Source organism: Palaemon carinicauda, chromosome 22, assembly GCF_036898095.1.
Source record: "Palaemon carinicauda isolate YSFRI2023 chromosome 22, ASM3689809v2, whole genome shotgun sequence".
Classification (NCBI taxonomy): Eukaryota; Metazoa; Arthropoda; class Malacostraca; order Decapoda; family Palaemonidae; genus Palaemon; species Palaemon carinicauda.
The window spans coordinates 3,449,379-3,472,736 of record NC_090746.1 but is presented as its reverse complement, the minus strand read 5'-3'; the positions used below and the strand labels follow the sequence as shown (position 1 = coordinate 3,472,736).

The following is a 23,358-nucleotide window of genomic DNA, read 5'->3' as shown; positions in this document are numbered from 1 at the left end:
AGAGAGAGAGAGAGAGAGAGAGAGAGAGAGAATACTCTTTGAAAATATCTGCAAAATGTAATCTCTGTCTTGGTTTGAGAGAGAGAGAGAGAGAGAGAGAGAGAGAGAGAGAGAATACTCTTTGAAAATATCTGCAAAATGTAATCTCTGTCTTGGTTGATTGAGAGTATCATCCTGGAAAATAATCTCTGCAAGACATAATCTCTGTCTTGGTTTGAGAGAGAGAGAGAGAGAGAGAGAGAGAGAGAGAGAGAGAGAGAATACTCTTTGAAAATATCTGCAAAATGTAATCTCTGTCTTGGTTTGATTGAGAGTATCATCCTGGAAAATAATCTCTGCAAGACATAATCTCTGTCTTGGTTTGAGAGAGAGAGAGAGAGAGAGAGAGAGAGAGAGAGAGAGAATACTCTTTGAAAATATCTGCAAAATGTAACCTCTGTCTTGGTTTGAGAGAGAGAGAGAGAGAGAGAGAGAGAGAGAGAGAGAATACTCTTTGAAAATATCTGCAAAATGTAATCTCTGTCTTGGTTTGAGAGAGAGAGAGAGAGAGAGAGAGAGAGAGAGAGAGAGAGAGTACTCTTTGAAAATATCTGCAAAATGTAACCTCTGTCTTGGTTTGAGAGAGAGAGAGAGAGAGAGAGAGAGAGAGAATACTCTTTGAAAATATCTGCAAAATGTAACCTCTGTCTTGGTTTGAGAGAGAGAGAGAGAGAGAGAGAGGAGAGAGAGAGAGAGAATACTCTTTGAAAATATCTGCAAAATGTAACCTCTGTCTTGGTTTGAGAGAGAGAGAGAGAGAGAGAGAGAGAGAGAGAGAGAGAGAATACTCTTTGAAAATATCTGCAAAAATGTAATCTCTGTCTTGGTTTGATTGAGAGTATCATCCTGGAAAATAATCTCTGCAAGACATAATCTCTGTCTTGGTTGAGAGAGAGAGAGAGAGAGAGAGAGAGAGAGAGAATACTCTTTGAAAATATCTGCAAAATGTAATCTCTGTCTTGGTTTGATTGAGAGTATCATCCTGGAAAATAATCTCTGCAAGACATAATCTCTGTCTTGGTTTGAGAGAGAGAGAGAGAGAGAGGAGAGAGAGAGAGAGAGAGAGAGAATACTCTTTGAAAATATCTGCAAAATGTAATCTCTGTCTTGGTTTGATTGAGAGTATCATCCTGGAAAATAATCTCTGCAAGACATAATCTCTGTCTTGGTTTGAGAGAGAGAGAGAGAGAGACGAGAGAGAGAGAGAGAGAATACTCTTTGAAAATATCTGCAAAATGTAATCTCTGTCTTGGTTTGATTGAGAGTATCATCCTGGAAAATAATCTCTGCAAGACATAATCTCTGTCTTGGTTTGAGAGAGAGAGAGAGAGAGAGGAGAGAGAGAGAGAGAGAGAATACTCTTTGAAAATATCTGCAAAATGTAATCTCTGTCTTGGTTTGATTGAGAGTATCATCCTGGAAAATAATCTCTGCAAGACATAATCTCTGTCTTGGTTTGAGAGAGAGAGAGAGAGAGAGAGAGAGAGAGAGAGAGAGAGAGAGAGAATACTCTTTGAAAATATCTGCAAAATGTAATCTCTGTCTTGGTTTGATTGAGAGTATCATCCTGGAAAATAATCTCTGCAAGACATAATCTCTGTCTTGGTTTGAGGAGAGAGAGAGAGAGAGAGAGAGAGAGAGAGAGAGAGAATACTCTTTGAAAATATCTGCAAAAATGTAATCTCTGTCTTGGTTTGATTGAGAGTATCATCCTGGAAAATAATCTCTGCAAAGACATAATCTCTGTCTTGGTTTGAGAGAGAGAGAGAGAGAGAGAGAGAGAGAGAGAGAGAATACTCTTTGAAAATATCTGCAAAATGTAATCTCTGTCTTGGTTTGATTGAGAGTATCATCCTGGAAAATAATCTCTGCAAGACATAATCTCTGTCTTGGTTTGAGAGAGAGAGAGAGAGAGAGAGAGAGAGAGAGAGAGAGAGAGAGAATACTCTTTGAAAATATCTGCAAAATGTAATCTCTGTCTTGGTTTGATTGAGAGTATCATCCTGGAAAATAATCTCTGCAAGACATAATCTCTGTCCTTGGTTGAGAGAGAGAGAGAGAGAGAGAGAGAGAGAGAGAGAGAGAATACTCTTTGAAAATATCTGCAAAATGTAATCTCTGTCTTGGTTTGATTGAGAGTATCATCCTGGAAAATAATCTCTGCAAGACATAATCTCTGTCTTGGTTTGAGAGAGAGAGAGAGAGAGAGAGAGAGAGAGAGAGAGAGAGAATACTCTTTGAAAATATCTGCAAAATGTAATCTCTGTCTTGGTTTGATTGAGAGTATCATCCTGGAAAATAATCTCTGCAAGACATAATCTCTGTCTTGGTTTGAGAGAGAGAGAGAGAGAGAGAGAGAGAGAGAGAGAATACTCTTTGAAAATATCTGCAAAATGTAATCTCTGTCTTGGTTTGATTGAGAGTATCATCCTGGAAAATAATCTCTGCAAGACATAATCTCTGTCTTGGTTTGAGAGAGAGAGAGAGAGAGAGAGAGAGAGGAGAGAGAGAGAGAGAGAATTATACTAACTGGTAAAATTCGAAGACTTCTCTGGTCCTGGACCCTGAGGCGTTGGCTGGTTTGATATCGCTCTGTTCGGATATGATCTGCTTCACGGTGCGTCGAATCTGGGACATCACACTGGGTCCATCATGGACGAAAGTTTCGTCGCTCGTCTCCCCAGTAGCTCCGTCCATGCCGAATCCGCCCTCCTAGTTAAGGAACAATGATAGAAGATAATGATAAGAGTGGGCCGAGTTCTTGAGAGATAGATTATTAATTTGCAAGGAAATGAGAATCCCAAGAAAAATATATATATTTATATATGTGTGTATATATATATATATATATATATACACTTTATATATATATATATATATATATACACTTTATATATATATATATATATACACACTTTATATATATATATATATATATATGGTTTTTCATCGAAATAATGAAGTAAAATCTACTTAGTTCAGTCAATTTTTGAATGGCATGCCTTGTGTTTTTCAAACTACATAGAGAATAACTTGTTTTTTTTTTGTTACTTTTTACTTTTACTGATCCATTTATCTCTTTATTAAGCTATAGAACACATAATTTTTACCGAGATATTTTCCAGCTGACATATGACCAATAACACATGCGACACCAAGGGTCCTTTAAGTGCCAAGAAATTAATACATCAAACATCTTTTCCATGAGACAAATATCTATTCACGGTGTTCAGCTAAATCAAATATGGAACAATGGAACAATCGCACATAAGGCGGGGCTTGGCTCTGAGGTGGGGTAATCGTAAACAAACTAGTAGAACAAACATTCTATGTAAAAACTGATGCTTTAAAAATATCAGCATAATCTCTTGAGCAAACGTAGAGAGAAAATGTGTTTTCACAGCCGAGAACCTGAATCCTGAGCATCAATGGAAAGTGGTGTGTTAGAATTAAATAAATATTAATATATAAAAAAAAGAAAACCAATGTAGATAATTCATGTACAACCAACGAGCTCTAAAAAATATACGTACTTGGGATTGAACCACTTTTCATATTTTCTACAGGAGCCCTATCTATGTTATTACGTTGACTAGATACTTAATAATGCAGAAAAAGAATAGTGGCCATACTCAGATTGTATTGATAATGTGAAACAGACAGTGGAATTAAGAGAAAAAAAAAAAAAAAAAAAAAACCTAAGAACGCTTTGTCAGCTTGTTAATTCTACCAAACTGATTCTCACACTTCGATACAAGTCAAACACACTCTTCCTGTGCTGTAATCATGGCCGGAACAAGCGAGAAGTATAATTTTCCCATCAAATAAGACGCTTCAAGTCTCCGAAACATCGAAGAGACAATGTTGGTGTTTACCGCTTTCTCCTACGGCCACAGTTATTCGTAGACTTTTTTTAAGAGTGAAAGTTTCCCCGCCCCCGAAAAACGCAAAGTTAATACCAGTATAATTTTAGTAGTTTTTTTTTTCTCTCGTGTTTCCCTCGACGATGAATAAAGATGGGTAAGAATAATCATCACTGGCAGTGCAAAGACAGAGGTACAACATCCCAAAAATTGCAATTCAGACCACGACAGATGGTGCAGTCTAGATATGACACACAGACACACATTCGGTTTCTTTCGGAATATGTTGCATGGAAGCAGATTCGTTGTCTACTAAATCACGATTAACGAGAGAAGCTTTCTCGAAATCATGGCATGCAGTCGAATACCTCATTTCCTCGGAATTTTAGGGAAATGACGCACAAATGCACGCAAGCATTCACGCGCGTGTGCGTTAATTTGCAACCTTGAAATATTTAAATAAGCGGCCAGTGCAACATTTTTCTTCTACCTCTCAAACACAAGGCAGTTTAAAATCAATAAAAATTTTCTATAAAGACAAACATTTGTAAAAATAGATAAAACATTTAAAATTCACCCCCTATTAAAATACAAATTAATGCTTACATGCAAATGGATAAAGAATATTCTAAACGCAATGGAAATTAAATAAGAAATGTAAGCTTAAGCCATGATAAGAGCTAAATATATCATGATTTTATATTATATTATATATATATATATATAATATAAATATATATACATATACATATATATAATATATATAATATATCTATATTATTATTATATATATATATATATATATATATGATATAGATATATAATTCAACAGTAAAATATGAATGTGACAGAAATATATATTTTTTTTCATATGACCATAAATATATTCCATAAATAAATGTATAGCACTACAGTATTATATACAGTATAGGCCTACTAAAGTACCCAAGCCATAAGAAATGAACGTCTAAATATTTAGACAGATATGCATACACACACACACACACACAGATTTAACCACACCCACCCGCTCCCTATTCCCTAACTATAACCTGCTAGTTCGGCAATTCATAGGAGATTGTGGTTTCCGAGTGCAACTCTCGGAGTAAATCCCTCTCACTTGGGTAGGACTATTCTCCTTCCCCTGAGCGTGGCAGGAAAGAAATTATATATATACTATATATATATATATATAATATATTTATATATATATATATATAATATATTTATATATATATATATATATATATATTATACTACCTTAATATCTGGTTTCCTTTGATACCTCGGGATCAGAGATCGAAGGGGAAATCAGCAAAAAGATAACAGCTTCTGGTCGACCGGAGAATCGAACCTTGGTCCGATAAACTGGCACGATAGTGACATACCATATAGCCACAAATATATATATATATATATATATATATATATTCAGACACTTTGTTTTATTATACAGAGGAAAAAAAGTGATCGCGAGTGGGTGCTTTACTGTGTGCTCCCATACACGCACATGAAATCAATCCCTTTCTATAACCATTACAATGATATAGCCGACGTCTGATAGAATCCAGTTCCCCTTCGTCCCATAACGTTAAATGTAACACACACACAAAAAAAGGTCACATCCTCAACATCTCCGTTCCGGTAGAATGACTTCCAGCTTCCGGAGACTCCCTCAATTCCCCTGAAGTTAACAACTACCATTGAATCCATTACTAGTCTCTTCATGCATAATTACAGCTCTTACTGCATGCTATTTGTCACACTCATGATTCCCTACAAATCTTGCCGGATAGGAGACGTCTCCCTGTCTAATTATTCCACCCCTTCCCCTCACACTGTATGGACCATCCCTTGAGGCAAAGGAAGTGAAAGTTATATTAGAGAAGAAGTCATTCGCCCTAATGGCTTTCTTTCTCAAGCTCTCTTTATTATCTTTCTCGGAATGATATGTCAGCAGGTCTCGAGTTCTCTCGCTTGAGGGTACACTCGGGCACACGATTCTATCTTACTTCTCTTCCTACAGTTTTGTTAAAATTTCATAGTTTCACATAGGAGATATTTAAATTAAAGTTGAAGCTTTTCTTTAAATATTCTATTTTTCCTGGTTTCATTTCCTCACAGGGCTATTTTCCCTGTTGGAGCCCCTGGGCATATAGCATCCTACTTTTCCAACTAGGGTTGTAGCTTAGCAAGTAGTAGTAGTAATAATAATAATAATAATAATAATAACAATGATAATAATAATGACAACAAACAACAACAACAACAACAACAACAACAACAACAACAATAATAATAATAATATTAATAATAATTCGTCGTCGCTGGCGAAGAAAATCCAGCAGTCAGACTCCACTTTTCTGCAAATAAAATTTCGCATTACTAGTCCAACAGACGTTTGTGCTTTCAGTCTAATGTCATTTCATTAAACTATATAATCATGTCTAGTTTTGTTCATTCTGTTCACTAGTTGTCCATAAATATACATACCTTGAAGCTAAATTTTAAAGAATTATATTTATTTATTCAAAACGTGTGGCTTTGCGAGTGCTTGTAGTGGGAACAAAACAGAAAGATAAATTTATCATAATAAAGGTCGTATAATAAATGTACTCCCTTTGAAAGACGTGAACCTTGATCTATCATATGATCTACCAAGGAAAATTGTGAATTTTAATTCCTAATATTAATTGGATGAACGATATGCTAAAATGTAATTTTCTAAATAATTTTTTTCAGGAGAAGAAAACTTGCTAATTTCAAAACAATTTCCCAAAAAAACAAAAGTAAAAACCCAAAAAATAATAACAAAAGTCTATTTATATAAGATAAAGAAAAACGATAAATACAGGACAACATACAAATGGCGATAACCTAAAATAGACCAATAGAATAAGGAACAGGAAAAAGAAACAATAAAAAGTACAATTAAGACCAGAGAAACGTAACATTAAGAAAAAAAACTTTAGTTTAAAAAAAATATAACTATCAACTTGGTTCTGAGGACTTGAATAACTGTAAAGGGGAAACCAAAGACAAAGTAATTAAGAAAAATTGTTAACACGTTTCGGAAATAGATGGAGAGAAAAGAGCCGAAGATAATGTGGCACTTTCGTGTATTGGGAACACCCATAAAATTGATCTGATATTCAATCAAGGAATAATGCTTCTCACATTTATAAAGAAAAGAAACAATACCGAAGGAAGGTGGCACTAAACTATGTTTGAAAGGTCCAATGTATGAATCTATTTGAGTATGAATGAACACACAAACACAAGTAGAAGTGAATATACATTAGATAAACAGACACACACACATACACACACACACACACACACATATATATATATATATATATGTGTGTGTGTGTGTGGATCGACGTACTGAGTTTGCGGGCACAGAAAGACAATATACAGACGCATGTGGAAGGACATGTCTGAGGCCTTTGTCCTGCAGTGGCCTAGCAACGGCTGATGATGATGATATATATATATATATATATATATCTCCAAATAAGCCATATATATTTTTTGATACATTAATGTCTGGATTCTCTTAACGACCTCGGATCAGAGCCCCAGGCGAAATCACACAAAGACAAGAGCTTGGCTCCGGCCGGGAATCGAACCCTGGTCGGCAAGCCTGTATAGACAGTGACTAAGCCACTTGGCCACGAAGAAGAATAAAAGTCAATGACAATTCTTCTGTACTTATACCTGTCGAATTCAGGTATTTTGTACTTAGAATTGAAATCAACCCATCCTCACCATCGTAGCTAATTGGTAGTTTGTTACTTGGCATTCAATTAATGATAAATGTTGCACATTTTTACGTGTTTTTCATATTCAAATAAGCCATATATATTTTTGATACATTAATGTCTGGATTCTCTTAACGACCTCGGGATCACAGACCCAGGCGAAATCACACAAAGACAAGAGCTTGGCTCCGGCCGGGAATCGAACCCTGGTAAGTACAGAAGAATTGTCATTGGCTTTTATCCTTCTTCGTGGCCAAGTGGGCTTAGTCACTGTCTATACAGGCTTGCCGACCAGGGTTCGATTCCCGGCCGGAGCCAAGCTCTTGTCTTTGTGTGATTTCGCCTGGGGCTCTGATCCCGAAGTCGTTAAGAGAATCCAGACATTAATGTATCAAAAATATATATGGCTTATTTGAATATGAAAAACACGTAAAAATGTGCAAAATTTATCATAATATATATATATATATATATATATATATCAGTATATGTAATCATCTAGATGCATATGCTTGCACATAAATTGGAGATCAAAGAAAGTAGAAACTCAAACAAAATCTGAATCCTCATTGCCATGCACTCCTAACTTTTTCCTGCATTGAATTGGGGAAAAGTAAGAAAGCGTTGCACTCTGAATGTTTGCAGTTTCCGCTTTCTATATCTCGTTCATCAATCTTTCGAATGTAGAGAACAGACGCCCATCTATTCATTACCTCGCGTGCTTGAACGCACTAAGCAGGGATGATTTCACACGAACAGATGTAACACAGTCAAGGAATTTGCCAAGGCTGGGGAAGAGCGTTTTCCAAAGTTGCTTTTCTTAAGCAAACTTTAATTAGCACGCATTGATTGTCGATATACAGTAGGAGAGAGAGAGAGAGAGAGAGAGAGACAGAGAGAGAGAGAGAGAGAGAGAGAGAGAGAGAGAGAGAATACCAGAGTGACATATATTCAGACCTACGTACACAATAATAATAATAATAATAATTTTTAGTATATATAATTTTGATAATTATGAATACTGTAACCTACACACATAGCATTTTGAAGTAATAAGTTTAATACCAAAAATACTCCCCAAGTCAACGTAAACTATTCTCTTATCAATTAATTTAATTTTCCTTAATAGATAGCGAGGACATGTAAGCTAGCATGATTCATACTATATATATATATATATATAGGCTATATGTATATATTATATATATAAATATATATGTATATGTACAGTATATATGTGTATATATATATATATATATATATACATGTACATGTACATGTACATGTACATCATAATAATAATAATAATAATAATAATAATAATAATAATAATAATAATAATAATAATAAGATATTTCCGACCACCGCCAATGATTATGGCCAACATTTAACTAAAATATACGGGTATCGCCTCCCACTTTTCATATGCTAACTGTACAGTAGATGGAGTAAAATGCAATGTTGATCCAGGATCGTGATCTTAATCCGTATCCCCTTCAAATTTCATGTTTTCTTCCGATATATAATATCTATCTATTGTTAAAATTTGGTGAAAATCCAATATGTCAATTTGTTTTGATGTAATCTTTAAAATTGTGAAAAAAATGCAAATCCTGCTCTAGAATCAGGATCATCTCCAAAATCTAATGTGGTCGTCCATGACCTAAGAATCAATCAGTAGCGGAAATTCGTCCAAATCCGTCGAGTAGTTTTGACGTAATCCTGTCCACAGACACGCACACAAATAAATAAATAAATAAATGAATAAACAGACTCGAAAATTTAACCTCCTTGGCGGAGGTAATAATGATAATAATGAAAAAAATGGTAATAATGATAAAATAAAAAAAATAAAGTAATAAAGTAATAAAAAACAAAAATAACAACAACAACAATAATAATAATAATAATAATAATAATAATAATAATAATAATAATAATAATAATAATAATAATAATAATGTTACGTCTTGCAGAATCCTATAGAACAAAGTTATCACCTGCTCGACCCCTGAAATTATTTGCAGTCTGAAGAGTATGGCGAATTAATAAAGACAGTCCTATTTACCAATCAAAAACTCTTAAAGAAGATAATGCAAAGTAACATCAAAGAGCTCGATACATTATAGACCTAATGTATTTTAAATCTTGTTTAGATATTGCGGTCATTTATAGCCATACATGTACACTACTTTTAACTATGATAGTTACCCAACTCATTGATACCAAAACATTTTTAATTTGCTGCAATAAATACCATAAAACCATAGACACTAGAAGTTTCGTGAATGAAAGTTATAAAACAAGAGAAATATTTCATTATGGAAGTGATGAATTTATTGTAGACTATGTACCTATACACACATGTATATATATATATATATATACACAGTATATATATATATATATATATACATACACATATATATATATATATATATATACATACACAGTATATATATATATATATATATATATTACACTTTAATAGGACAAGTATACTTACGTACAATATTAGAAGTATGATACCTCATCAATTATACTACTCGACTACATATACGTTATCTTAAGACCTCAAAAGCAAAGATTTGAATGAATATACCCACTCCTTACGTATAGTGAATTCGATACTCATTCAACAGTAGTTAAATATATAAACCTTTTAAAACAAATGAATTCACCGGGGCAAAGCGGCCTGAAGATCTGGAAAAGGCAATGTCGATGCGCGCCATCTACCGTCGGAGATACGAATTGCCATAGAATAGAAGGGGAAATTTTACTGTCGCGGTTAACCAAATGCCATAAGACCTCTCTGGTAATATTTACGAGAGAGAGAGAGAGAGAGAGAGAGAGAGAGAGAGAGGCGGGAAAAGGAAAGATGACGCACTTTAAATTCGTTGACGCATATTGGCATAACTCTCTCTCTCTCTCTCTCTCTCTCTCTCTCTCTCTCTCTCTCTCTCTCATTTTTACACACACACACACACACACACACACAATCGCTCGCAGATTTTAAACTTAAGGATAATATTTATATAAACAAGTTTCTACAAGCAACAATATAGATACTTTATATAAATTATCTCTCACAAAAATGAGAGAGAGAGAGAGAGAGAGAGAGAGAGAGAGAGAGAGAGACATTATCAGCATTTCTTTTTATTAGTACGATAGTATACCATTTACCGAAGGAAAACGGCCATGCCTACTAAATAAAAACTTACCTAAACATGATTTTCCAAAGACAAATGATTGATTCGTTCGTCAATAAATACTATGCCTCGATCCACAATAAGTCAATGACGTCACTGACTCGATATAAAATGAACTAAATTAGCTAAACTAAACAATTTTCATAGGTTATGTGCTATCTGACGATACGCTTTGACAGAGAATGCAAAATTCAACTTTCGATTCTGTCTATTCAAATAACAATATCAACAAAGACACGTTATATTTTGGATGTCATTTCCTTTACAGTGTCTATCTATGCTTATGTAAATTTAATGATGCTTTACGGCTGTTGTCTTATACATGAAAGGATCAAATTTAAAACTCATTTCGAAAAAAGGTCACAACTACATCACAGTAGTTTGTAGTAATTACTCATTCCTATCCTAGCCATGATGTCTCTGCAAATCCTCTTCTTTGATCGAAACCAAAGATTAGTTGATGTCATTTACCGTTTTCATTCATTCCTAAAGTAATACCCACCCACACATACACGAACACACACACACTCAAATCCAAGATGTGGTAACGTCCCTGACTGGTGAACGCCAGACTGGGGTTCGAATCACGCTCAAACTCAGTAGCTCCTTTGGTGGCTACAACCTCACCATCCTTGTGAGCTATAGATTGGGGATTTGAGGGAACCTACTGGTCTATCTGCTATTTTTATTTTTCCTTTTTTTCTAGATTTACAGGTACAGGAATTATTTATTCCATCCTATCTCTACTACTCAAGCTGCTAAAACTCCCTCCTTTCAGCTCTCTCTCACTCGGCTGAAATCTCACACTATCCCTCCACCTCACAACTTAAGCTTAAACCACTACGAAGTTTTTTGTTACTTCACCTATATCAGTATCTTATACTAAAACTTTTCAACTCCTTCCCGAGCTCTCCTACTTATCGGGAGTTACTACTATAATTCTTTCTCTAAGAAAGACTGGAGCCAGTGGGCTCTTGGGAAGGTATCCCCTTCCCACAGTCACCTCCTCCCTTCTCAAAACAACCCATCATAACCCAAAACCTATCCCAATGTCCTAAAATAAATGTTGCAGAATATCCCCCATCCCAACTACCTATCCCAATAAATCCTACCAAAACACCTACGGGCTGCATGATTGCAAGAGCCCGTGTTTGGCCAAAAGGGCCAAGCAATCTTCAACAACAACAATCAGCCGAGTCATCAGCAGCCATTGCCTGGCCCTCCTTGGTCCTAGCTCGAGTAGAGAAGGGGCTTAGGCGCTAATCATGTATATACGGTCAGTCTCACGGCCATTGTCCTGCTTGATAGGGCAATGCCACTGTCCCTTGCCTCTGCCATTCATGAGTTGCCTTTAAACTAATGTGTACGTAAATAAAATACTAAAAATAACAAAAATAATACTATAAAAATTATTGTTATTCTATAGTACACGTGTAGAAGATAATTAGTTACTGACCCAACTAAAAATAGGAACAAAAGTCTCGAATGAACACACAGAGAATTTCTACTAAACCTCAACCACACGAACCTCACGGCTCGTTTCCATTCAGAGAAATTTTCTCAGGGCTGCTTTTAAAAAAATCTCCCGCCAGAGGAGCCAATGACCGTCAATCGTAACGCCGCAGAAGGGAAAGTCTCACAAAGACGTTAAACAGCTCCTCCAGAAAGCCACAGTTCTACCTCTCCAAATATGAGGCCCGTGACATTTGTGTTGCCAAGATGCAAGCATTCCGTGTTGTGCTAACTAGCAACAATGACCACCCAAAAATCATATTTCATATACAATTTAGATCACCAATAGCATTTTAAGATATAAGAAAAAAACACACACACATATACACACACACACACACGTTTTTAGGATATAAACAACAGCAGATTAACACACACACACATACACAGTCCTTTTGAGAATGTAAACAACGACAGATTACAATTGTTCGTTCGTGAATCTGGAGGCTAATACGAGTCACTGTACTCTGGTGTACCTCCAAACAGAGAAAGTTCCCTTGTACTTTCGGACACATGGTCCGGGTGAAATTCTTTAATTTATTTGTCTTGAGAGCTCTGTGGTCACTGTCACCGGAGTCCCCTAGGTTTGAATTTTGGGTGAGAAAGGGACTCATCATATAATACTTTTTTGGGTGAACATTTTTTGAAGGTGAAGTGGAATCGATATTAGTGAAGCCACTAATTGGCGACTTTGATATTTTTGAGATTATACACATAACCTACACGCCCACACTCATATATTATATACATATGTATGTATGTATGTATGTATGCATCTATGTATATATGTAGTATATATATTCATACTGTATATATTCATACATGTAGATATAGATTTTATATATATATATATATTATATATATAATGTGTGTATATGTGTATTTATACTAAAAGACCTATCTATCTATCTATCTTATATATATATATATATATATATGTGTGTGTGTGTGTGTGTGTGTACTCTGTGTGATTGTGTATCTAGTACATAGTACATGGTCTATCTATCAATCTATCTATCTAACTATCTATCTATCTATACCCTAACCTCAAAGTTTTCCCTATAAGTGTCAAATAATAAATTTTCTTCACAAGAGGCTAGAATATACCCTTGACATTCAGTAAGAACAAATTACTGGTATGTAGAAACGCAAAAACCTCCTCCTAATGCTTCTGCAAATCTCGCCGAGCACTATTCAGAGAAAGTGCAAAAAGCCACTACCAGATGGCACCACTCAAAAGGTACACACACACTCACATATGCCAGGTGGTAGAAAGTTCAAAGCAAAGACGACAACGTGATTACTTCTGGCTAAAGCCACGTTGATTTTCAAGAGCAAATCGGTCGTTTCTCTTCTTCGGTGTGTCATAGTATAAGTGTGACAGACCTTTTGAGTTTGAGGGAAAAATTTTCACTCTCTCTCTCTCTCTCTCTCTCTCTCTCTCTCTCTCTCTCTCTATATATATATATATATAATCATGTATATATATATATATATAATATTAATCACGTACATATATATATATATATATAGATATAGATATAGATATTATAATTACATATATATTAATTATATATATAATAATTATATACATTAATTATATATATAAATTAATTATATATACACAATTATATATATATATATATATATAAAAATCTCCCCCGTGATGAAAATCTACAAAAAATAGAATGATCTAACCTAGCATAGCATAGACAAAACAAGCTGCAGTATATGAAAAAAAGATGATGAGATGTCCACAGCCTATAACAAACCCATTGAAACTATCGCTTCATATCATGGAGAGAATTGTGATCGACTCCACTCCATTAGCAACGATGATTGCAGAAATGATCGAGGTAAAGAAATGTATGATGGATTGATCAGACGACACAGAGTCTCGCGCTCCCGATTCCCACAAAACGCATGTGAGAATTTAAAGTTTAATATATATGTTGTTAAACTTCCCCATTTGTGTAAACTGTAATCCAAAAATCAGAACATGAAGTAGTCGAAAATATCACAGCCAAATGTCGAATTAATATATTCAATTTCTATACAATCTTCAAGAAATATAAAAGATTATATAAAAATGGCTTATGAAGCATCAATACAACAATTGCGTGGCCAACATTGAAATTTTCTAGTATACTTTTGGATAGATATGACTCAGCCGAAAACAAACAACACACACACACACACACACACACACACACAAAATAATAGGGTGTGAATACAATACATTTATTAAATTCAAATCGAAAACCTTGCTATCTCGAATGATGTACCACGCACACTTAAAAATTTACATTAAAAACCGCAAATGCCAGGCAACATTTATTCCAGGATTTATACCGATTTAAAAGCTGATATATTGACGTAAAGGAGTGATATTACAGTGAACAATCCGTAAAATATAATAACAAAGTTGAGTAAAATTACGGTCGCCTGTATTTTGTTGAAATACTGCCGAGAACAGTATATTTTAACGGAGAATTTCCGATCAAATTTACAGTTTTCTAAGCAGTTTACGCATATTATTATTTACTATTATCGCTAAGCTACAACCCTAGTTGGAAAAGCAGGATGCTATAAACCCAGGGGCCCCAACAGGGAAAATAGCCCAGTGAGGAAAGGAAACAAGGTAAAATAAAATATTTCAAGGACAGTAACAACATTAAAATAAATATTTCCTATATAAACTATAAATACTTAAACAAAATAAGAGGAAGAGAAACTAGATAGAACAGCGTGCCCGAGCGCACCCTCAAGGAAGCGAACTCCAACCCAAGACAGTGGAAGACCATGGTACAGAGGCTATGGCATTACCCGAGACTAGAAAACAATGGTTTGATTTTGGAGTCTCCTTCTCCTAAAAGAGCTGCTTACCAAAGCTATAGAGTCTCTTCTACCCTTACAAAGAGGAAAGTAGCCACTGAATAATTACAGTGCAGGTAGTTAACCCCTTGGGCGAAGATGAATTGTATGGTAATCTCAGTGTTGTCATGTGTATGAAGACAGAGGAGAATCTGTAAAGAATAGGCCAGACTATTCGTTGTATGTGTAGGCAAAGTGATAGAACCGTAACCAGAGAGAAGGATCCAATGTACTACTCTCTGGCCAGTCAAAGAACCCCATAACTCTCTAGCGGTAGCATCTCAACGAGCGGCTGGTGCCCCGGCTAACCAACTAAGCGCCCAAATCATTTTAACCCGGAGTGAAGAACGCATTAAAAAGTTGGTTTATTGCCCGTACACTATTGTTCAGGTCCTCTCCGTTATTAACTGTTACCTCTAGGGTCGTATGAGATAACTAAAAATAGAAATTATCGCTCATATAATAAGAGGAATAACGAAATTTAATAGATTATCATTATTACTGTATTCTGAAAAAAAAACTATAAAAAAAAACTCATTAGCAATAAATCAGGAAAACGAAGACAATAATATGGATCAACAGGTATAAATAGCAAAATAATCAAATTATAGTTATAATTAGCCTGTATACTGTATATATGTATAAAAACTCTATTCTCCTGTGAAAGTTGGCATGCCAATACAGTTATAATCTTCATGTCGTTTGTCATGTTCGTCCTCATATACATTTGATAACTATAAATAAAAAAATAAATATATGCAAAAACTTAATATTATTCATGATCATGGTCCTAATTAGCCCCTGTATTTACTTGACATCTCTCTCTCTCTCTCTCTCTCTCTCTCTCTCTCTCTCTCTCTCTCTCTCTCGCATGTCATGTATTAACTTAGACGCTGACATACTAACACCAAATTCCGTTTTAACCTTGGTTAAATTTCATATCACTTCAGGTACAGCGTTAAACGTGTTAAATTAAGTAGCCCAATTCTGAATTAATGCATGTAATAGAACGTTTTAATTTTTCTAGTAATCAGAGCTTCCGGGAAATGATCTAATTATGTAGTTTTACCAGTGTAAAGCACAATTGAGGGAAGTCTTTTAGCTCTCACAACATAGTTTCAATAGACTATTAGTGTCGTTATTATTATTATTATAATAATAATAATAATAATAATAATAATAATAATAATAATAATAACACCAACAATAACAATAATAACAACAATAATAATAATAATAATAATAATAAAAACAATAATGATAATATTAATAATAATAATAATAATAATAATAATATTAATATTAACAAAAACAACAACAACAATAACAATAATAATAATAATAATAATAATACATACATACATATACCAAAGGCACTTCCCCCAGTTTTGGGGGGTAGCCGACATCAACAAGAAACAAACAAAAAAGGGGACCTCTACTCTCTACGTTCCTCCAGCCTAACCAGGATAACAAGGATAACCATAGAACTGAAATTGCCTAAACGTGAAATAGCAGAAAAAAAAAGAAGTAAGAACCAGATAAATTATAAATTAGAAAATCAGATAAATAAAATAAAAACCTAAATGAAATATTGTATAAAAATTTCTTGAAAAAAAAAGGTCAAATAACAAGCCGAGGATAAAATGCTTCTTTCACTGGATAGTGTAACATCGTTGATTATAAACTTTAACATAAAGCACATACCGACGATCTACAAATCACGTGACGCGCTTTTTCCATCATTATTATTGTTATTATTATTATTATTACTTGCTAACTACAGCCCTAGTTGGAAAAGCAAGATGCTATATGCCCATAGACTCCAACAGGGAAAAATAGCCCAGTGAGGAAAGGAAACAAGGAAAAAAATATCTTAAGAACAGTAACAACATTAAAATAAATATCTATATAATGTATAAATAAACTAAAAAACAAGAGGAAGAGAAATAAGATATAAAAGTGAGCCCGGGTATACCCTCAAGCAAGAGAACCATGGTACAGAGGCTATGGCACTACCCAAGACTAGAGAACAATGGTTTGATTTTTGAGTGTCCTCCTAGAAGAGCTGCTTACCATAGATAAAGAGTCCCTTCTACCCTTACCAAGAGGAAAGCAGTCACTGAACAATTACGCTGTAGTAGTTAACCCCTTAAATAAAGAGGAATTGTTTGGTAATATCAGTGTTATCAGGTGTATGAGGACAGAGGAGAATATGAAAAGAATAGGCTAGACTATTCGAAGTGTGTGTAGGCAAAGGGAAAATGAACCTTAACCAGGGAGAAGGCTCCAATTTAGTAATATGTGGCCAGTCATAGGACCCCATAACTCTCTACCGGTAGTATCTCAACGGGTGGCTGGTGTCATGGCCAACCTACTCCCTGTAAAGCGCAAATGTAATAATAGCGGAACTCGTCTTATGAAAGATAATAAAACATCATCTGTGTAACCTCATTATGAAAAAATAGAAGAGGATAAATAAAATTGTAGCAGTTGTGGCGGTGATTTTACCTGAAATATGCATTATGTATGGCAACGTCTTTGCCATAAGAATTATTAACTCATATTCTGTATACCCATACCGACAGAAAGGCCAGCATTGGCCCATTCCTGGGACAGAGTCATTTTATGTTGTTATCAAGAGAAAAATTTGGATACACGTTCTGTTTTATGATACAGAAACTATTTGAACATTTCTCCCCATACTATAACCTAAGCTCAGTTGGTATAACTTATATATCGGTGACCATAACTTAAAGAAATGAATACAATGATCCTTGTAGTAATGAGGTTGTTTGGCAATGGTGTCCGTCAGTAAACCATCAGTGAAGAATGTTTGCGATTATCGGGGACAGATAGTTTTCTAGATTTGATTACTTTCTTTTTAAAAAAAAATTATACTCCAAGCTACATATATCATACCTTCTTTCACACACGCACGCATAAACACACACACAACTGTATTCACAAGGGAAGAATCAATGACCCTCCCCAACCAGTTATCAAATACGAAGGGCCGCAACCATTAAATAGAATCACCTTTACAATGGATGATGTCTAAATGAAAATAAAAGGACTCAGTAGATCTAAGGCACCACGTCCAGATGATATTCATCCAAGAGAGATTATAGAACTAGAAGAAGAGATAACCCCATACTTTAACAAAATGTTCTGAAAGACAGCCAACGAAAGAGTCACCACAAGAATGGAAACTAAGCAATATTCCTCCAATCTACAAGAAGGCACCCAAAGAAGAACCTGGTAACTATAGACTGGTGTGTCTTAACTTCAGTGCCTTGCAATTTCTTTAATCAATTATAGTAGATTCAATAGCAGAACATATAGAGAAAAACAATCTTCAGGTAGACAGCAAACATGGTTTTAGACAAAAGAGATCATGTGTGACAAATCTGCTGGAATTTTTCCACAATATGTTTAGCATTTGTTATAAAAGCAGTTCAATAGACATTATATACCTGAACTTTCAAAATGCTTTTGACAAAGTTCCTCATAAAAAAATTATTGGTCAAAATTAAAACACTAGGCATCATTGACGAGCCAGCTAAATTGGTCGAAGATTGGCTAACAAACAGAAAACAGAGTTGTAACCAATGGAGAAGCTTCAGAGTGGGGCAGCTGTTACAAGCATAGTACCACAAAGATCCGTCCTTGGCCCATTGCTATATCTGATCTACATCAACGAAATACAATAGACTTAGGATTAACTAGTAGAATAGCCAAATTTGCCGAAGATACTAAACTAGGCATAAATACTACGAACTCAGAAGACGTAGAAGCCTTAAGAGAGCATCTGATGAAGCTAGGAAAATGACCCAGAAAATGGCAAATGCCTTTCAACTAGGGGAAACGTAAAGTTATGCACATAGGTTATAGTAACCCACAATCAGATTACTCGCTGCTGGGTAATGAAATATAAAGTGTAGACCAGGAGGAAGATCTTGGTATTATTATCATCAGGGATTTAAAGTTAACCAAACAGCCCATAAAAGCTGAACAGAAAGCACAAAATCTAATAGGTTACATAAAGAGACAATTCAAATACAAAACAGAGACACTGTATTACAGCTGTACACATTACTAGTAAGACCCCATCTAGAATATGGAGTCCAATTCTGGGCTCCAAACATTCAGAAGGATATAGATAGACTGGAAGTAGTACAAGCTAGGCCCCTCAAACCAGTTGCAACACTAACGCAATTTGGATATAAACGGACGATGGAACGTTTGAACTTAGTTGATCTATAAACTCGACGACTAAGGGGACAGTTAATAGAGGCATTCAAAATTCTTAAAGGAATAACAAATGTAGATTACAATAATCTATTCACGCTTGGCACGAATCAGTAGAGACAACAAATACAGGAATTAAAAAGCTGCAACACTCGATGTGGCAATTTCTTTACATACAAAATAGCAAATACTTGGAATAGACTTCCAGCAGATGTAGTAAACAGACAAGATCATAAGAACTCTCTAAATGCTTAAACTAAATCGCCTTACCAAAGAGCAAATAGTCTCTCCATGGATGGACGAAAAAGTCTTTGAGACATCCAAAATCCTTGTAACTCCTTGTAACTCTCGATGCCACCAGACCCAGCACCGGCCAGGTACTTCGTTAAACGGATGACAGGAGTAAAAGACCCAGTTGATGGCATACGTGTTACTATCACCGAAATCAAACAATGGCCGGTCTGTTCTGTAACCTATTGGATGGGTTATCACCAGTAAAGAAAGATACCACAAGCCACTTGAACATTCATGGAGCGGGATGTGGGACAAATAATTGAACCCGGTACACAGCCGCATGGAATCAGCATAAGAGGTATGAGGGAAAGTTCCTAAACAAAATCAAGTTAAACTATTGGAAAAGACCAAAAATCTAATACAGTAAAGAAAAGATTGGAAATAAGGGTAAACTCCAAGATAGATGAAATAGAATTACTAGCAGAACTGTCCAAAATAATAAACAAACTAAAAACCCAAGTTATTCGTAAACACAATCAGACAAAAATTGAGGGAACGCTAAAGAACGGAAGAAAACTCAAATTGACGAAAAAGATAGAAATGAAAATATCAACCAAAGAAATGGAGCCATTAAATTTGCAAAGGATTTCTATATAATACTATATAATAGTAATATAAGAAATAACTTTTAAAATAGAAATAATAAAACACCTGAGCCAGTACCAAACGTAACAGTAGGAGAAGTAAAGAAAGCATTAAAAGGTGACCATAATAGAAGGAGGAGATTGCAGTAAAACTCACAGAACTCTACAACAAATGTCTGCAAGAATGCTCTATACCTGCGGCTTGGAAAAACTTCATCATTATACCAATTCACAAAAAGGGAGATACAATAGACCTGAAAAATTACCGCCCATTAAGTTTACTCTCCAAAATATATATCTAAAAAGATCATATTAGGCCGAACAGAAAGACAGCTAGACTTTTACTAACCAAGAGAGTAGGTACTTATATTCATCACGCTAAGTGGCATTGCAAGGCGTATACCTACTCAGGGAAGTAGTCATACCCTGGTGAGATGGGGGTGTGCCGAGAGGTACACTGATAAACCACATCTGCCGTGTTGTAGTTTGGAAAGGCGGAGGGGGTGGGAAGGGTTGAATCTGTGTTTATGTGCGTGTGCATATCTATCTAAATATTTATGCCATCATTTTATATGGGTAAAGTACAATGCTATATACACACACACACACACACACACATATATATATATATATATATATATATATATATATATATATATATATATATATATATGTATATATATATAGTATATATATATATATACATATATATATATATATATATATATATATATATATATATATATGTATATATATAATATACATAAATACCTATATTATGTGTATAGCCTAAACATTATTCAATAATGAAAGCACTTCAATTCCAAGGAATAAATTCATCTTTGTTAGAACATTTGAAGATATTTTACAGAAAGTACAGCAAAACCTATAAACTACATAAGATAAGTGTGAAAATTCCAAATGAGAAAGTAGTTAGACAGGGAGACCCCATCTAGGCCTATCCTAAATTATGCACAGCATGCCTAGAAGTAGTTTAAAAATTTAGATTGGGAAAATGTAGGAATTAATATTTATGGGAATACCTTAATTTACCTCTGTTTAGTGAATCACGGGAGGAATTGCAAAGAAAGATAGAAGATTTAAAAAGAGAAAACTGAAATGTAGGAGTCGACATGATTATGAGTTAAAACTAAGTTAATATTCATTGAAAATGCAGACAACAAATACGAGTGATGGACAAACCTCAGTCTAGATATTGTTAATGAATACAGTAAACGTACTTAGGACAGACAGTAGGTGTTTACAAAGCACACGAGACCGAAATTAAAAGTAGGATAAGCATAGGATGGAGAGATTTAGGTAAATAAAATAAGATTATGAAGATCCAAATACCACTTTCTCAAAAATTTCAGTATTGATTCAGATAGTGTTACCAGTAAGCCATCAGAACCTAGGAGCTTCACTAAAGCCTTAAAACATAAATTAGTTACAACTCTAAGAGCTATGAAAAGAATAATGAGAGATAAAGAACAACACGGATAAGAAAGGAAACTAAAGTAGATGATATTCCAACATGTAAGAAAAGAAATAGACATGGATATTAAGAATAACAGAATGAGTCCCTAAAGGTTGAAAACGAAGCAATGGGAGGAAGAGAAGACGATGGATTGACAAGCTAAGGAAATTGGCGGGTAGCCTATTGATTGATTGATTTGAAGTTCTCTGGCATCCTGACAGCGAAGGTCATTGACGCCGTGGCGGGTATAGACTGGTACAGAAAGACTATAAACATGCGCGAGTGGAAGAACATGTCTGAGACCTTTGACCTGCAGTCGAGGACAGCTACAGTTATATATATATATATATATATATATATATATATATATATATATATATATATATATATATATATATATATATATGAAAAAGTTGGTATTATACACATAGACACGTGAACATTTGCGCGATTCTACTTACATGTCGGTTAGCATATCCAAGCGACGAGACAATAACAATCACAACAAACGTTCGGAAGAACATTTTAGATTCACTTTTTATCAACACCACCTGATGAAAATGGTAAATAGTTATTTTACTTGTTTATCAGGGTCTGTTCTTGCTTACGTTTAATTATAACTTGAAAATTAACTCTTGACACAACGAATAATGGAGTTCAGTGCAATTCATATGATCTTGAACATCGATATATTATCAGTTCGCGAATTTTGGAGGAGCACTACGTAGCCTAAGTACCTTGGCCACCCGTGTCAAGAGATCGACTCCTAAACCCAGACAGCCACCACCATATCTCAACTCCGGCGAAATCGGGGTCTGTCGTCACGCCCATTAGCACACCGCCACTCAGATATTTTCACCTGGAGGATAAATGAGGCCGCAAAACTCTCATTTTCATTCTCACGAAAGTTAGATGACCAAAATCTTGAGTTAGCAACAGCAAGGACTCGCGAGCATGAAGTGGTAGTGAAAATGTAAACAGATACTAAACTCAACGCTGTCGCGCAGCCGCTTTTTTTTTCAGGCTTTATTCATAGACATCAAATATTAAAGTTTTCATCCAGTCTCACCCTTCGTGATCTAGTTTGTATAGCTGTTTTAGTTTGACTTTAGGTCAAGATTGTTTGATAAAATCTGGGGGAAAATGACACGTCTCAAACGTACATGTTTCTAGTCATTTTGGTTTTAATTCAATCCAGTTCCCATGGCAAACACCTTATGCTTTGTTTGACCTACTTAGCAACATTTCTCCTTAATTAATGTCTTTCATTTATCATCGTGCTTTATCTTTTTTCTATTTGATCCAATTGTTCCCATACCTGGGAAAAAATGATGCACCGAATATTTCTAGAGATTTATCCCTCGTATAAATATTATATAGTCCTTTAAAATCACCTGTTTTGCGCAACAATTAGGCCTACTTGGGACTGCGATTTTATCTCCAAACCAACCTATAGGCTATCAACAACAGTTAACTGAATTTTGTTCACTTTCA

At 34.9% G+C, this 23,358-nt stretch overlaps 1 pseudogene; it reads right to left on the bottom strand.

The window, feature by feature from the left end:
* LOC137616288 (microfibril-associated glycoprotein 4-like) overlaps positions 1–22,812 on the bottom strand; it is a 208,855-nt pseudogene extending 186,043 nt beyond the window's left edge.
* Positions 22,813–23,358: the final 546 nt, after the last annotated feature.